This window comes from Manduca sexta, unplaced genomic scaffold (assembly GCF_014839805.1).
Source record: "Manduca sexta isolate Smith_Timp_Sample1 unplaced genomic scaffold, JHU_Msex_v1.0 HiC_scaffold_60, whole genome shotgun sequence".
In the NCBI taxonomy this organism is placed as follows: Eukaryota; Metazoa; Arthropoda; class Insecta; order Lepidoptera; family Sphingidae; genus Manduca; species Manduca sexta.
The window spans coordinates 28,903-44,399 of record NW_023595407.1 but is presented as its reverse complement, the minus strand read 5'-3'; the positions used below and the strand labels follow the sequence as shown (position 1 = coordinate 44,399).

The 15,497-nt window shown below is 36.4% G+C and overlaps 1 long non-coding RNA gene and 1 pseudogene across 2 annotated transcripts; both read left to right on the top strand.

The window, feature by feature from the left end:
* The first annotated feature begins 1,991 nt into the window (after positions 1–1,991).
* LOC115444574 lies at positions 1,992–4,645 on the top strand. Of its 2 annotated transcripts, none has more exons than XR_003938743.2 (3): positions 1,992–2,332; positions 2,477–2,749; positions 4,340–4,645. It is a non-coding gene; the product is annotated as an uncharacterized LOC115444574 (long non-coding RNA). The 2 variants fall into 2 exon arrangements; XR_003938744.2 differs by having other exon boundaries at positions 1,992–2,398.
* A 1,012-nt stretch (positions 4,646–5,657) lies between these two features.
* LOC119193504 lies at positions 5,658–14,001 on the top strand (annotated as a pseudogene).
* Positions 14,002–15,497: the final 1,496 nt, after the last annotated feature.

The following is a 15,497-nucleotide window of genomic DNA, read 5'->3' as shown; positions in this document are numbered from 1 at the left end:
CTTTGCAATCATCAAGCCCACTTACAGCCGAATACAACTTTAAGTCATCCGCAAATAGTAAACAGCGAGAAGTGTTGACTGACGTCGGCAAATCGTTTATCATAATCAAAAATTGTGTCGGCCCCAGCGTACTGCCCTGGCTGACCCCAGATCTAGTATAGAAACAGTCAACCGCACGTATTGAGTTCGATTTCGCAAAAAAGATGCGAAAAATTCCAATAATTTAGGTGCAAAGCCTACCGAAGCCATTTTTGAAAGGAGAATATCATTATCAACGATATCGAATGCTTTTTTAAAATCAAAATATATGATAAGTTCTTTTTAATCGACTTCAAAAAGAGGAGGTTAAGTATCAATTCGACGTGATTTTTTTTGTATGTTTGTTACCTCAGAACTCGCTGATTTATGAACCGATTTGGAAAATTCTTTTTTTATTCGAAAGTATATCTCTCCGGATTGAAAAAAACTCGAATAATTATGTCGTCCAAGTGAACGAAATCGCGAATTTTGCCTTCTTGTGACATTTTTAGTAATATTTTTTCATTGGATCTAATTCAATGTACTTCTCTCATACTTAAACTTATAGCCTATCACCTTTTCCCCGTGTCAGGGGTAAGCAGAGGCGTAACATTTCAGCGCGATAGTCGTACTGCGTGCGAAACACATTAGTTGTTTTACGTTGAATTGGGTTGACTCTAGTTCTTATATACATGCATATATTTAGCATCACATCTTTTCCCCTTTTTAGGGATAGGCAGTGGTGTAACACCACAGTGCGATAGTTGTACTGTGATCGAAATATATCAGTTGTGTTTTTGCGTTAGGTTTGCTTGAATCTACTTCTTACATACATATATATAGTATCACACCATTTTCCCTTTTCAGGGGTAGGCAGAGGTGCAACACCACAGAGTTATAGTTGTGCTGTGAGCAAAATACAACTACGCCATCGAGACAGTCTATTTTTTGACTAACACAAAAAAGCAAAAAATGAAAATAATTTTAACAAAAAATTAAACCGCCTTCAAAAACAACTCAAAACAATTTTTTTTGTTAAAATTATTTTTATCTGTTAACCTGTTGAGTTGTAGAAATATTTTAACCGGGGTTTTATCGAGAAGACAAGTACAAAGACAGAATGCATGTCACGATGATACTTCAAGTATCGATATCTTTTAACTGTAGTGGGTTATGATAAGCTGATGTTTTTATCAAAAAGTTTGGAAAAACACTTAATTTAGAATACCGTTATTACCATTTTGTATATATGTAATTATATTGCGAGAAATTACAAGTAGTGTTAGTATTTAAAAGAAAATTGAAACATATTCAGTAGAAGTATCGACAGGTGTATAATCCAGTATCGATACTATGCGTGAGCCCAATTTACGGAATGTAAATTGACATCACCGAAAATTATACACAAATCTTCTGATTTAGAGGAATTACCAACTTTGTGCAATGCATACGAAAATTACTGTAATTGTTTATAGGCCATGTTCCCCCTACGCTGGTTGTTTGTATAAACGGAATGTGCACGTGTAGCTAACGCTGTACTTTGAGTAGTGTAATTGTCCCCACATATCTCCACATCAGCTTCAGATCGCTAGTGAAAGTTTTCATACGCGCTAAGTTTACGGCTAATCCTGCTTGTTTTATTGATTGAATCTGGTCCAGTATCTTAGAACTTTTGAAGGTCCCGAGAACTCTGTCGTCTTTTTAATTTTCATTGTTAATATCAGCCCTGTATTATATACTGTCCCACTGCTGGACACGGGCCTTCTCTACCACTAAGAGGGATTAGGCCTTAGTCCACCACGCTAGCCTAGTGCGGATTGGCAGATTTCACATACCCTCACAATTCCTATAGATAATTTCTCAGGTACAGCTTGGCCAAAAAGAGTATGACGTGGAGAAAATTTGACCTAAAACAAATTATTAGTGGCAACACTATCGGAGTTGTCACTTGTAATTACTCAGTTACTGTCAAATCACTAGTAGCTTTGTGTCATTGCTGTTTTGCCGAGTTATTTTAGACGAAATATTATTAATTTTTATACGCTCGTTACTTGTTTTATTATTTAAAATGAACAAAACGATAATGGTAAAGCAATCATGTACCAAGTTTTTTGTGATTTTTGGCTGAATCCCAAGCGGGACAATTCAATTCAATTTTTAGATTTTGCCAAAGTCAAAGTTGAAAGCAGGAAAATCTATGACTGTTGAGCGGTAAATAAAGCAATGGCATTACAAAATAATCGACAAACACTCCAAGCGGGACAAAATTTATCTCAAATTAACAATGTTTATCAGAGAACTGCCAGCATGATAAGTATTTATCCCAGTTATTTACAACTTAAAAGTTGAATTATACGTTTTACAATGGTTGTTATTATAGGTAACATAAAATTTACGACATTTAAGATATAAAAAAAATATGTTTTGAAAGTTGATGTATGTTTGGTGTTTATTTTAGGTAAATCAATCAATACTATAAGAAAAATTGTTGAAGGTGAAAAAAATAATGGCGTTTTTTCTACACCTGTTAAACATCAGAAAGGGCGACCAAAGAAAGATCTTGATGATATGAAGCACCTACCAGCGCAACAAAAGTTTCTGATGTAAAGCTGTGGTTGCTACCTTTGATGAAACTATGCAGAAACCTGAATTGTTGATGCTAGTAAAACGCCACAAGCCAGAGGTCATTTATGAAATAGACCAACTTTTGGGAGATTATGGTCACATTGTGGTACGGCTTCCACCATATCATTGTGACCTTAATCCTATTGAATTGATATGGGGAATTGCAAAACATAAAATTGCCTCTGTCAATGTAGGGTCATTTGATGTAAAGGTAGTAAGGCTCGACGGAGATCTCGGTCTCGGTCTCGGTTAAAAACCGCCGAGATTCTCGGCAATTACCGAGAAACTTTGTACGGAACAGAATGAGATTCAAATCAGCGCGCGGCCATATTCGTCGCTCGGTGTGAGTGAGTGAGTAGGCAGTCTGCGTTGTGATTGGTTGGAGTCCCAGTTGGTGAACTGCGGCCGCCTTCGCGCCGTTCGTTCACGGTTTATTTAGCCATTGTTGATTGTTGTTAAATTGAAATTAGTTAAAATATTCTAGTTAATAAAAGTAACAAACCCACATTAGGCCAGCTTGTTGAATGCCTAAACCCTTTCAGTAGTAAAGGAGAGATGTTCCCAGCAGTTGGATCCAATATTTAATACATCGTATAAATTGTATAAATGTAAGTACTTTTTAACCGACTTCAAAAAAAGGAGGAGGTTATCAATTCGACGGGAATGATTTTTTTTTCTTTGTATGTTTGTTACCTCAGAACTCGCTCATTTATGAACCGATTTGGAAAATTCTTTTTTTATTCGAAAGAATTTCTCTCCAGATTGGTCCCATAATTTTTTTCAACATCGCTTCAGTAGTTTGGTTTTAAAACTAAAAAAACTAGAATAATTATGTCGTCCTAGAAAACGAAATCGCGAATTTTGCTTTCCTATGACGTTTTTAGTTATGTTTTTGCATTGAGTTTGGTTGAGTGTACTTCTCATATACTTATACATATAGCATAACATCTTTTCCGAGTGTCAGGGGTAGGCAGAGGTGTAACATTTCAGCGCGATAGTCGTACGGTGTGTGAAACATATCAGTTGTGTTTTTGGGTTGGGTTTAGTTGACTCTACTTCTTACATGCATATATATAGCATCACACTTTTTCCCCTTTTCAGGGATAGGCAGAGGTGTAACATTTCAGCGCGATAGTCGTACTGCGAGCGAAACACATTAGCTGTGTTTTTGCGTTGGGTTTAATGGACTCTACTTATTTAGGCATTTAGGCATTAGGCACCGACTCCAAAATTGGTATCCAATATATACCTGTCATGTGAAATATTTTTTTGGTTTTGAGTGGTTTTTGAAGGCGGTTTAATTTTTTGTTAAAATTATTTTATAAGTATTGTTTTGCTGAGTTATTACTTGTACGATAAAAGGAGACACTCTTTGAAGGGTGAAAATACCGAAAAAAAAATTATACTATATTATGTTATTTGACTTTGATTGTTAAGCGTTTTTTTTTATAAAACAGTGCCTACTGTAGTATACAGTTAACAATTTTTTTTTTATTTATTCATGATTTGTCTATTCTCGGTCTCGGTTCTCGGTCTCGGCCGAGATTTTATTTCATTCTCGGTCTCGGTCTCGGTCTCGGCCGAGATTGAAAAACCCATCTCGGTCGAGCCTTAAAAGGTAGAGATTTTGTTCATATTTCGTTTTTCTTGATGTTATTAAGTTTAAATCATAATCAGTATTATTTTACTTCAACAGATGGCAGCTGAACAAGCTATTACTTATTCCAAGCTATTACTGCTAAAGATTGACAGAATTCATGCCAACATATTATTAAAATTGAGAAAGAATATTATGAAAGGGGTTTGACCATCTATCATGATACTAAGAATTACTTTTTTACCTCAGAGAAAATAGCAGCAGCGAAACTACTTCAGAGTCAAATGATTCTGTTGTTGTTGCATTCTAGCCAAGACACAATACACTTTTTGGGGGTAGAATATCTAAATGAAAGTCTTATGGAATCAGACTAATATAAATAGTTATTTAGTATTTTTTTAATAAATTGTGAGAGCATAAAAAGAGTGTTGAGAGAGAGAGTTTTTCCTTTCACCCTATTGACACTACAATGGTATTTTATAACCATGATTAGACCAAGTAAGAAGAACTAATCATTTATTATAAAAACGATTATGTGAGGTGTCAGCTGCCCTTATATAACATTATTTATGATGCAATAGACTCAATACTATTTGTAATTTCAACTTTGTCAAAGATATAGTATATATCTCTTCTTTCCGCATATTTTCAATTTCTTTGCTGTTTATACAAAATATTTTTTTCTGATGTTTGACAATCATCCTTAAAAACCCAGTAAGTAAACAAAAATAATTAAATAAAAAGGATAAGTGCGAGTTTTCTTCAAGCAAGAGGATTTTGTAAAAAATATTTTTTCATGTAATATCTACAATTTACCAATTTTTTCTTTATGGTGAGATCTTCACCCTTGCCAAATATCATGATACACGCTGAAAAATAACAAGTATCTAAACATTTTACGTCATAGTATCCCGGGTTGCCATATTAATATTATATCAAACTTAGGCGCCCTCATTAAATCCATGCTCTTTTTTGCCCAGCTGTATGCAGGTTTTGGAACATGCCGCAAATGAATTAGAATAGATAAATATTCTAAGCAGCAATAGCCTTGTTGGGTGTGAAATGGACTGCCCAGACGAATGTCTGCAGGTTCAAAACCCGAGGGCATGCACCACTGACTTCTTTTAAATTATGTCTGTATTCTTTGTGAATTATCGCTTGCTTTAACTGTGAAAGAAAACATCGTGAGGAAATACATACATACACACCTAAGAAGTTCTTTATAGGAATTTTGAAGGTGTGTGAAGTCACCAATCCGCACTAGGCCAGCGTGGTGGACTAAGGCCTAATCCCTCTCAATAGTAGGGGGGCAGAATATAATATAGGGCTGATATTATTATAGATATTAGGTGCTTTATCGAAAAAAGATAAAATTATAATTCGCGGATTACATTGTTTTGCTTTTATACGCTGAGAAATAATCGGATCATTCAGTGATCGAGATGTTTTCTACAAAGCTGGTACTGTTCAGGTAAGTGTTCAATTGCTTAATAGTTTTAAAATAAGCTTACAATTTACCCAAGGCTTAATTGTATCACGAACGCACTACACCGTTCTGAAGTCCAGGGTTCGAATGTCATGTCGGGCAAATGTTGGGTTTTTCTTGTGCCTGATATGACAATAGGCTCGTCCTCTGTCACATCATGGGACGAAACACACAAGTGAAAAATGGGTGATGACAGCGTAATGTGTGTGTGCTTATATCTTCCCTACCTACCCCTATAAATAAATAAACTAAATATAGGTATGCGAAAGCTGCTTCTATTAGAAGTAATATTAAAAACCCGGATAATAATATTAAAACATCTTGGAAAATTATTAATATTAAAACTGGCAAAACTAAATGACAAGATTGTATTGAACATTAATGACGAACTAGTTTCAGATAAAAATTCTGTGGCACATTACTCCGAAATTTTTTTCAGTAACATGAGACGACAAAATTCTGCCATCCTTACCAGAGCCAGCTGAGTCATTTTTAAAACAAAATTTTGATTTATCAATCCAATTTCAAATTTCACTTTGTTACGCCTTATCTATACTATTATATAAAGCTGAAGGGTTTGTTTAAAAGCGCTAATCTCAGGAACTACTGGTTCGAATTGAAAGTCTTTTAGTGTTGGATAGCCCTTGGTTCTTGGAAGGCTATAGGCTATCATCACGCTATGACCAAAGGGACCAGAAAATAAAAAATGTTGCAAAAACGGTTTTTTTTTTACTTTAGAGAGCTTACGTTGCGCGCGCTGCGTAAAATCTTGAAGTTATGCAACAATTTTGTATGACGGGTTTTATTTCTCTTAAAAAAATTCAAGAAAATATATTATTCAGCAAATACATTTGTCTGCTTGACTGTACGCGGTAAACTCCAAAACCACCCAACTGATTTCTAGAAATTTTGGTATGGAGATAGTTTGAGACCTTGAGAAGAATATCCCGGGAAAATATATAGCGTTACTTTTATAACGGAAAAGTTTAGCCCGGAAACATTTTATCCCACGGGCGGAGCCGCGGGCAAAAGCTAGTGATGTTATAAAAGTATTCATGAGCTTAAACATGAAGAGCACTGAAGATTTTTGTGGTTTGTCTGTTAAAGCATTGCAGTCGGTGATAGTTAGCATAGCCCCAATCCTTTCTGTTTGTTTTTAATTCCCGCATACGAGACGGCATATTCCCTAATCTTATGAAGATTAGTAAAGTAGTACCAATTATTAAAGCTGGTTTCTGCAACACCCAAATTGCAATGGGGACCGAACATTCAAAGAATTTCGAGTAAATTGAGTTCAGCAGTCTTTGCTATTTAGGAAGATCAGATATTTAACGGACATGGCTACGGCAGGGTATATTTTGCTTACTTCCAAAGCATTATGTCATATTTCATTTTTTTATTTATATATTTTTAGGAAGACTTATAGACTAATAAAGATTACAAAATTACATAACTATATAAATATACATATTGCTTATAATCTCTCTCTCTCTGCTTATATATATGTTACAATTTAATGTAATTTAATTGAATGCACCGTAGAACATAATGGACACAAGCAGCTACATATATTGCATTCTTCTCTGGGGTTCTGCTGTAGATCTGCAGACCATTTTTATTTCCAGAAACGAGCGATTCGTGCCACTTATAACCTTCACTCCCGCGATTCCCTTAAAGAATTGTTTAAGGAGGTGAATATACTAACTTTGCCAGCTGAATACATTTTTCAGAATATTATGTATGTCAGCAAACACCTAGGTACTTTAATGAAAAACATTGAGTTGCACTGTCTGAACACTAAAAATAAGAATAAACAAGATGTTCCAAATATCTGGCTCTGTAAAACGAATAAATTATGCAATACCTTCCATAATACAATTCCCTCTGAAATAACCAATCTCTGACATAAATTTAAGTGTCATGTAAGTGCAAGTTAATGTCCAAGGGTTATTATAATGTAAAGGACTACCTCGATGATCAGACGGTTTGAAAAAACAGTCCTACACACCCTGTCCAAGTCTATGTTAATGCCAATATTAGAAATTAATTACATTATCACGTGTACCTTTCTACTATATTGACATTATAGGTAACAGTTTTAAATTTCCATGACATATTTTATATTCTACTCGTTGACTTATCAATTAGTGAATGACGATCAACCGATTATTTTGTTGCGCTACCCTTTAAATTTATAATTTAAATCATAGTGACCTTGATCTATGTTAAAAATATAAAAAATAAAACAACAAAATTATGTATGTAAATGTAGGCGTATGCACGATATATGAATCGTTGTTTCATAGTTTAATGGATGTTTAAGTATTATTATTTTCTTGTCTCTTAATTTTTAGTAGGTATTCTTGAATAAATACTTTTATTTTGATTTTCTCCCCACTTTTACGGTGATGTGCGTGTACTAGCTTATATAATTATTGTACCACCAATGTACTCTTTTCCACCGTCTGTATACAAATTAGTCTTCTTTTTATTACATTTTTGGTGTACAAAAAAGTTTTAAATAAATAAATAAATAATCAGACTTTGTATACAAAAGACTTATAAAAAATACGAAAGATTAAATGGGCAATGGATGACAAAAAAATGCCTGGAGTTTCTTTCTGCCTCTCTTCGGGTACCGCTTAGGTAGCTAGTGAAAGGCTGGTAGGTTAACTAGGTTAGGACTTTTATCGTCCTCACCGGTGAGAATCGCGACGCGTTCCTCCTTTATGTTTATTAAGATTATATACATCATTTTATTTCTTCTTTCCTGCCAGCCCGAGCTGGCTTCTTAGCTTTGTTTACTTTATAGTCTTTCAATTATTTTATGTCCAATATAAATTGTCTTTAGTTTATATAAGCGACTTAATCTAAGTAATAATTAAATATTCTCATGTACCTTGACTTATCATGAGTGCAACTATGTTCGCCTCCGTGATGAATAAAGTATTTTATTTTTATTTATACTATGTGATGTTGACGCAATACTTTTCCCCTATGTACGAAGGAGACTTTCCCGCCCTCACACCCACCACTACAACTCCTGTACGCCTGTTCTAGGTTATGTTGGTACTGATTATGAAGTTGATAACTGAATATGTTCTTGGTCTGTATCAGCCTGGAGACTGCAATTTCGTGATATGGCGATAGACACCTCTATCATGTCATGAAAACTCATTGGGAAAATTAGTTGCCCAGGTCCACCTACTCCTTCGGAGATAAAGGTGTCATGCGTTTTGTTGTCACAAGGCGGGTAGAGCCACGATCAAAAGCCAGTTCCATGCTAATGGATATTATTTTTCCTGTTGTTTACCATAATCGGGAAAAAAGATTATCACAAGTAGGCCCGTAGATCGTTGTGTATTGACAACTTAAATCGCCACTTCATGGGTGGTCATTATCTTGACCTATAAATGCGACTTGATACGTTAAAGTGTAAGATACTCTAACTACAAAATCTGATAAGTTATCAGTATTATGCGTACAAATTCCATAGCCGTAACTTTTAGCTCTAAGGGGAAAAGGTTTGTGGTTAATTAAGAATCAATTATGCCTAAATAATGGGCTTAGAGAAAGTACATTTTACGCAAATACATTGTTTTCACCACTATGTAAACGTATAAAACCTTGGGAAACCCCCTGCCTCAAAATCATAATGAGAAGGCGTACCCAAAAGTAATTGTAACCTGTGTTGTCAATGCTTCTTCAACTTGAGGAACGATTACAACAAGAGAAGAACGTCTGTCAAAACTCTAGCAGTCCAACAACAGCAAAATCGGCGGTTGCTAATAATCAAAACCCTCGAAAACTATAAAATGTTGAAAAGCATTTTCGCATATAAATGGTTAATGCAGTGGCATCTTTTCCAGTTTGCTGGTGGCAGCAGTAGCATGCGGCGAGCTAGATTTTCCCCCGGGATTCCAATTTGGAGCTGCTTCATCAGCATACCAGGTGGAAGGGGGCTGGAATGCTAGTGGTAAATATAAATTCCAAGATTCTATCAGGTATCCAATTCTGAAGTTTAATTCTGATCTTTAAATCTAATCTGAGTCATACTTCTTACTAGATTTAGCGTTCCGAACATTCACTGTGTTCAACTGAATTGAATTGCAATCCATTCAAACTGACTTTAGTAAGGTCAATACTTACAGTTGCAATATTTACACTTGTGTTTCTGTACGTAGTGGCGCTCATGATATAAAAACTCGAGTCTAAGTGTAAACGTGGATTTGAATAAAAATATTAGTTAAATAAGCAAAATTGTTTGCTGTTCAAGTGAATAAATAGGTTGTAACAGTGACGTTTGGTTGCCATTTTAGTTCAGATTTTGAACAAATATTTAATATGGACGTTCGTGTCTATAGAATATACGTTAATGATCTGAGTATTAATTCTTACAATATTTTTATTTAGATAAAACCGAGAGCATTTGGGACAGGTTTGTACACGAAAAGCCCCATTTCATAGCTGACCAGGCGACTGGAGACGTGGCTTGTGACTCCTACCGCCTCTGGAGGCGCGACATCGAGATGGCTTCTGAGCTTGGCCTGCACTTCTACCGCTTCTCCATTGCCTGGAGTCGACTGATGCCCAACGGTTTTGCCAACAAAATCAGCGAGGACGGACTCAACTACTACAACAACCTGATCGACGGACTCCTTGAGAAGGGCATTCAGCCGATGGTGACGCTGTACCACTGGGATCTGCCGCAAAGACTGCAGGATTTAGGCAAGTTTCCCACTTCTTTGTTAGCGCAGACGAACCTTATCTATCTATCTATATCTTCTTCTATACTTATAATAAATCTGTAGAGAAGTCAATTCTGTACATGAAATATATTTCCAAAATAATAACTATCAGGGGGTGATTAGGGATCGATACTGATGCCGAAAATGCAATTAGTAAAATTTTTGTCCGTCTGTCTGTCTGTCTGTCTGTCTGCATAACCGTTATAGAAACAAAAACTACTCGACGGATTTTAACGAAACTTGGTACAATTATTTGTCATACTCCTGTGCTGGTTATAGTATACTTTTCATCACGCTACAATTAATAGGAGCAGAGCAGTGAAGGGAAATGTTGGCAAAACGGGAGAAGTTACTCCATTTTTTAAGTTTTCGCCGCGTGTGTAACCTTAATGGTTAAAGCTACACAGAAATCATGTATGACGGAAATGTTCGCCTTAAAATTATATAAAAATATCCCACGACAGCATATGTCTATCTTTTATGGTTGACTCATAATAACACGTGTAGCTCCCGATAGCATATTACGTTTGTAACACTCTCAGTCAGCCCCGGATCTGGGGGCAAGCCAGGGCCCGTGCCCCGGGCGGCGAATTTAGAGGGCGGGAAATTCAAACTTGGCAGACGAATACACATCTCATCATTAACGCAACTTTGACTACTGCGACATCTATACTCTATACTATTATATAAAGCTGAAGAGTTTGTTTGTTTGAACGCTCTAATCTCAGGAACTACTGGTTCAAACTGAAAAATTCTTTATGTGTTGGATAGCCCTTTGTTTGTGGCGTGCTATAGGTTATATATCATCACGCTATACCCAATAGGAGCGGAGCAGTAATGGATAATTTCAGGAACTACCGGTTCGAACTGAAAAATATTTTTGTGTAGGATAGCCCTTTATTCGTGAAGTGCTATAGGTTATATATCATCACGCTATACCCAATAGGAGCGGAGCAGTAATGGCTAATCTCAGGAACTACCGGTTCGAACTGAAAAAATATTTTTGTGTTGGATAGTCCTTTGTTTGTGGAGTGCTGTATATCATCACGCTATACCCAATAGGAGCGGTTCAGTAATGGCTAATCTCAAGAACTATCGGTTCGAAAAATATTTTTATGTTAGATAGCCCTTTGTTCCTGGAGTGCTATAGGCTATATATCATCACGCTATGACCAATAGGCGCAGAGCAGTAACAGTTTCAGCATGTTGCAAAACGGGGAAAATATATTATTTTTGAGAGCTTCTGTTGCGTGCGCTGCGTAAACGGTTAAAGTTATGCAACAATGATGTATGACGGGATTGTTCCTCTTAAAAGTTATACAAAAATTTATTGTAAAACAAAAGTCCCCCGCTGAATTTGTCTGCCTGAACGTGTTAAACTCAAAAACTACCCAACGTATTAGGATAAAATTTGGTATGGAGACAGTTTGAGACCCTGTGAAGAACACAGGCTTCCGGGAAAATATATAGCGTGACTTTTATAACGGAAAACTCTAGCCTGAAAAACTTTATAACGCGGGCGGAGCCGCGGGCAAAAGCTAGTTTTGAATAAATCCTCTAGCATGTGACTAGATAATCAACGCATATTTTTCTTAGACTCTTAAAGCCGAGTATACTTTATGAACGACTTCATTAATTTAAAGAAAACTCCTAACAAGTTAGACGATAATTCCAGGCGGGTGGACTAATCCCTCATTGTGGACTGGTTCGGAGACTACACACGCGTGGTCTTCTCCCATTTCGCAGACAGGGTCAAGATCTGGATCACCATCAATGAACCCATAGTGGTTTGTGACGCCGCTTATATTGCTAACACCAACGCACCAGGAATATATGACCCTGAAGTCGGCATTTACTTGTGCAATAAAAATGTGCTAATGGCACACGCGAAAGCTTATAGGATTTATGACAAGGAGTTCAGAGCGATGTACCAAGGTTAGTAATTTTGCTTCAGACCTTTGTTTATGGCAGCAATGCAAAAAGAAAGTAAAACCTTTACAAAAATCATGCCCTATAAACACCAATAAAGCTATTAGGAGGAATATAAAGACTATTTTTTTGTACAGTTGTATTTGGAATACTTAACCAAAGAGGCGATATTAGCTCAAAGTGGCCAATACGACAAAATGCCAGTTTTATATTTAATGACCTCAGAACAATAACAAGCAAGACCTAATATTACACTACTCCCTATAGAAATAAAAAGGTAATATAAGAAATAAATCTATACAAAGCGTTTCTAAACTTTAAATATAAAAATTGAGTTGAAAGAAAAGTGTTTTCTGATAGTAGATAACTGAAAAATTAAATAAACAGATTACCAAACACCAACTCTTAAGCTTATTTTTAAAGAAACTTTTTCTGTTTTTCTTTTTAAGTTTCGCTTAATCAAACCCTTAATTTTGTACTCCAGGTGAATTGTCACTGGCTAATCACCTGACATGGTACGAACCACTCACCCCTGAAGATGAGGAGGCGACGGAGAAAGTGAGGCAGTACATGGTAAATTAGAATAATAATTTATTTACCAGTGGCGAAGAGTCCATATAACCCGATTTCTGCCGGCTTCCCTTTCGTAATTTATGTAAAATTTTGCTAGCATTAGAACGATTTGCACGCAACGATTTACCGCACTTATTAGTACCTATAAGTTGTGTCGTGTTACCTTTCAAAAAACTTCGCCCTTCGCCATTGATTTACATACAAAGCAATCGTCGGTAATTCAATCGAATTCAATATCACATAAGCCGTAACATAACAGTGGTATACTTAGAACAAGCCAAACCCATATAATATTATATGACTGTTAAAAATAACGGTGTCGAAGTTGCATTACGGTACGACTGCAGAGCTGAGGTCTTGGGTTTGATCTCCGGATCGGGCGGTGATATTGGGTTGTTCTACTCACTATCAGCCCAGGCGTTTGTAACTGGTAGCGATAAACCTACTATCACATTATGGGACGGAAAACACGCAGCGGAAAGTGTCTATTAGTTCCGCCTCTGTCTGCTCATTCAGGGATAAAACGCGTGAGTGTGTGTGTGTGTGTGCAAGTTCAATTGTTTTTTGGATTGTAGTGGATTTTGTTGATAGTTTTTCTTTTTGTTAATATAGAGGCCAATCGTAGATTTCACTTGAATTTCCCAAAATGTGAGCCACAAGATATTTTTTCAAACCAGTTCCTTAAGGGATTTGGCTTAATTGTACAACCGGTCGACTTCCTAACGCCAACTCGCCACATGAGATTTGAACACAGGACCTCCTGGTCCGAGTAGCATATACTATACCAAGAAGATAATAGGTTAATAATAATCCCAATTTACTAGGTCGGTCGCTACTCCCACGCCGTGTACTCGAAAGAGGGCGGCTGGCCGCCAGCGGTGGAACAAGTGGCTGAACTCAGTAAAGCTAAGGGTTACTCCGAGTCCACCCTGCCAGCGTTTACTGACGAGGAAATTGAGTTCATTAGAGGTGAGATCCTGGCGCGTTTGCTGGTTTTACATTTGATTTAAAACCCGCCGTAATGATAGCAAGTGTAACGCGTTCCAAGATTAACCTATAAACCATTAGTTTATAGTCTTACCTCTTTTTTTTAACGTGCGCGGCAAAACGACCGCACTGTACCTGATGGTAAGTGGAGTGTGGTCCACAATGTCGACTGACGAGAGATGATTACCCTCGACAGTCGACACAATTATGATCCCGGAACGCGACACACGTGGGCCACTATGGCGAGTTTTAACACCTAGTGCACGGGGGATGCTATTCGAGCAAATATAAAATATATCCTACTACCAGCAAACTTATTAAAACTATTGGTGTATCCGAGAACCTACATCGTGTTTCGAACAGGCCGGCATGATTGCCACCCGACCAGGGTGGTCATTGCTCGTCAATCGATATTGGACGCCAAACAATTTACCATGAATGACGTTTTATAAATACACGTGTCATTGACCAGCAACATCGTTCGTGAAAATATGCTTGTTCTGAGTAAAACAGCCTGAGAAAACTGCGTACTACTTACTAAGGTTACGGACCTGTACATATAATTACAAAATGTCTCTAGGAAGGAATAAACAAATTCAGCATATATTTGTTAGAAAAGGATATGCAACGATAGTTACGTAAAATGAGTGCCGCACGCTCATTGGCCAAAGCGCGTGTGACGTATAAACAGAGAAATCTGGGAAAAGTCGGTCTCTTGATTTTATTCGTGTTCAATAAGTTCGAACTTAGATCGAGTAAAATAGTATAAAATAATATATTTTCATAAAATATGCATGCATTAAATAAAATAATTTTAAAAATGTATTAATTTATTCATGTATTTAAGTATACATAATGTAATGAATTAAGAAAACAATTTATTGCGTGAACAGAGAAAGATTTATGTTGGATAAGGTGAACTATGTAAAAACATTTATGGTCACATATATATCACTCCGCTCGAAATGATCGGAACAGATCGTAGAATATGTTGTTGGCATCCGATCGTTCTCACACCTTTGAATCCTAATTACACTCAACCATTTTTCTTCCAGCAGTCCATCTTTAGGGATTCTATTACTGAAAGAAAAATAAAATAGTAAATATTTACAAGTGTTCTATGTAAATTTATTTATACACGATTCATTATTACCTAAATATTATATTCTTTTATTACATACAATGTTATTATTATAATACAAAAATAGAAGATTAATCCTGATACATTAATTACCCATCTTCCCATAGCATCTTGCATTGACACGGACCGAGCGTCGACCGCCGCGCCGCGCCGTCGCCATGACAGTCGAATAAAATGCACCTCGGTTTATTAGTTTAAAATAAGTTAAATAGTGTATACTTATTACTTAGGCATGAAATGAAACTTTTTTCCATTCACAGTTGCAGTATAATTTGTACATCGTCTAAAAACACAGGAAGGCATTTTATTTAGAAAATATACAAGTTAGTAAGCCGAGTAGCCGCGACACTGGATGGAGCTTGACTAAATGAATGTCGGGCAATTTCTTTAATT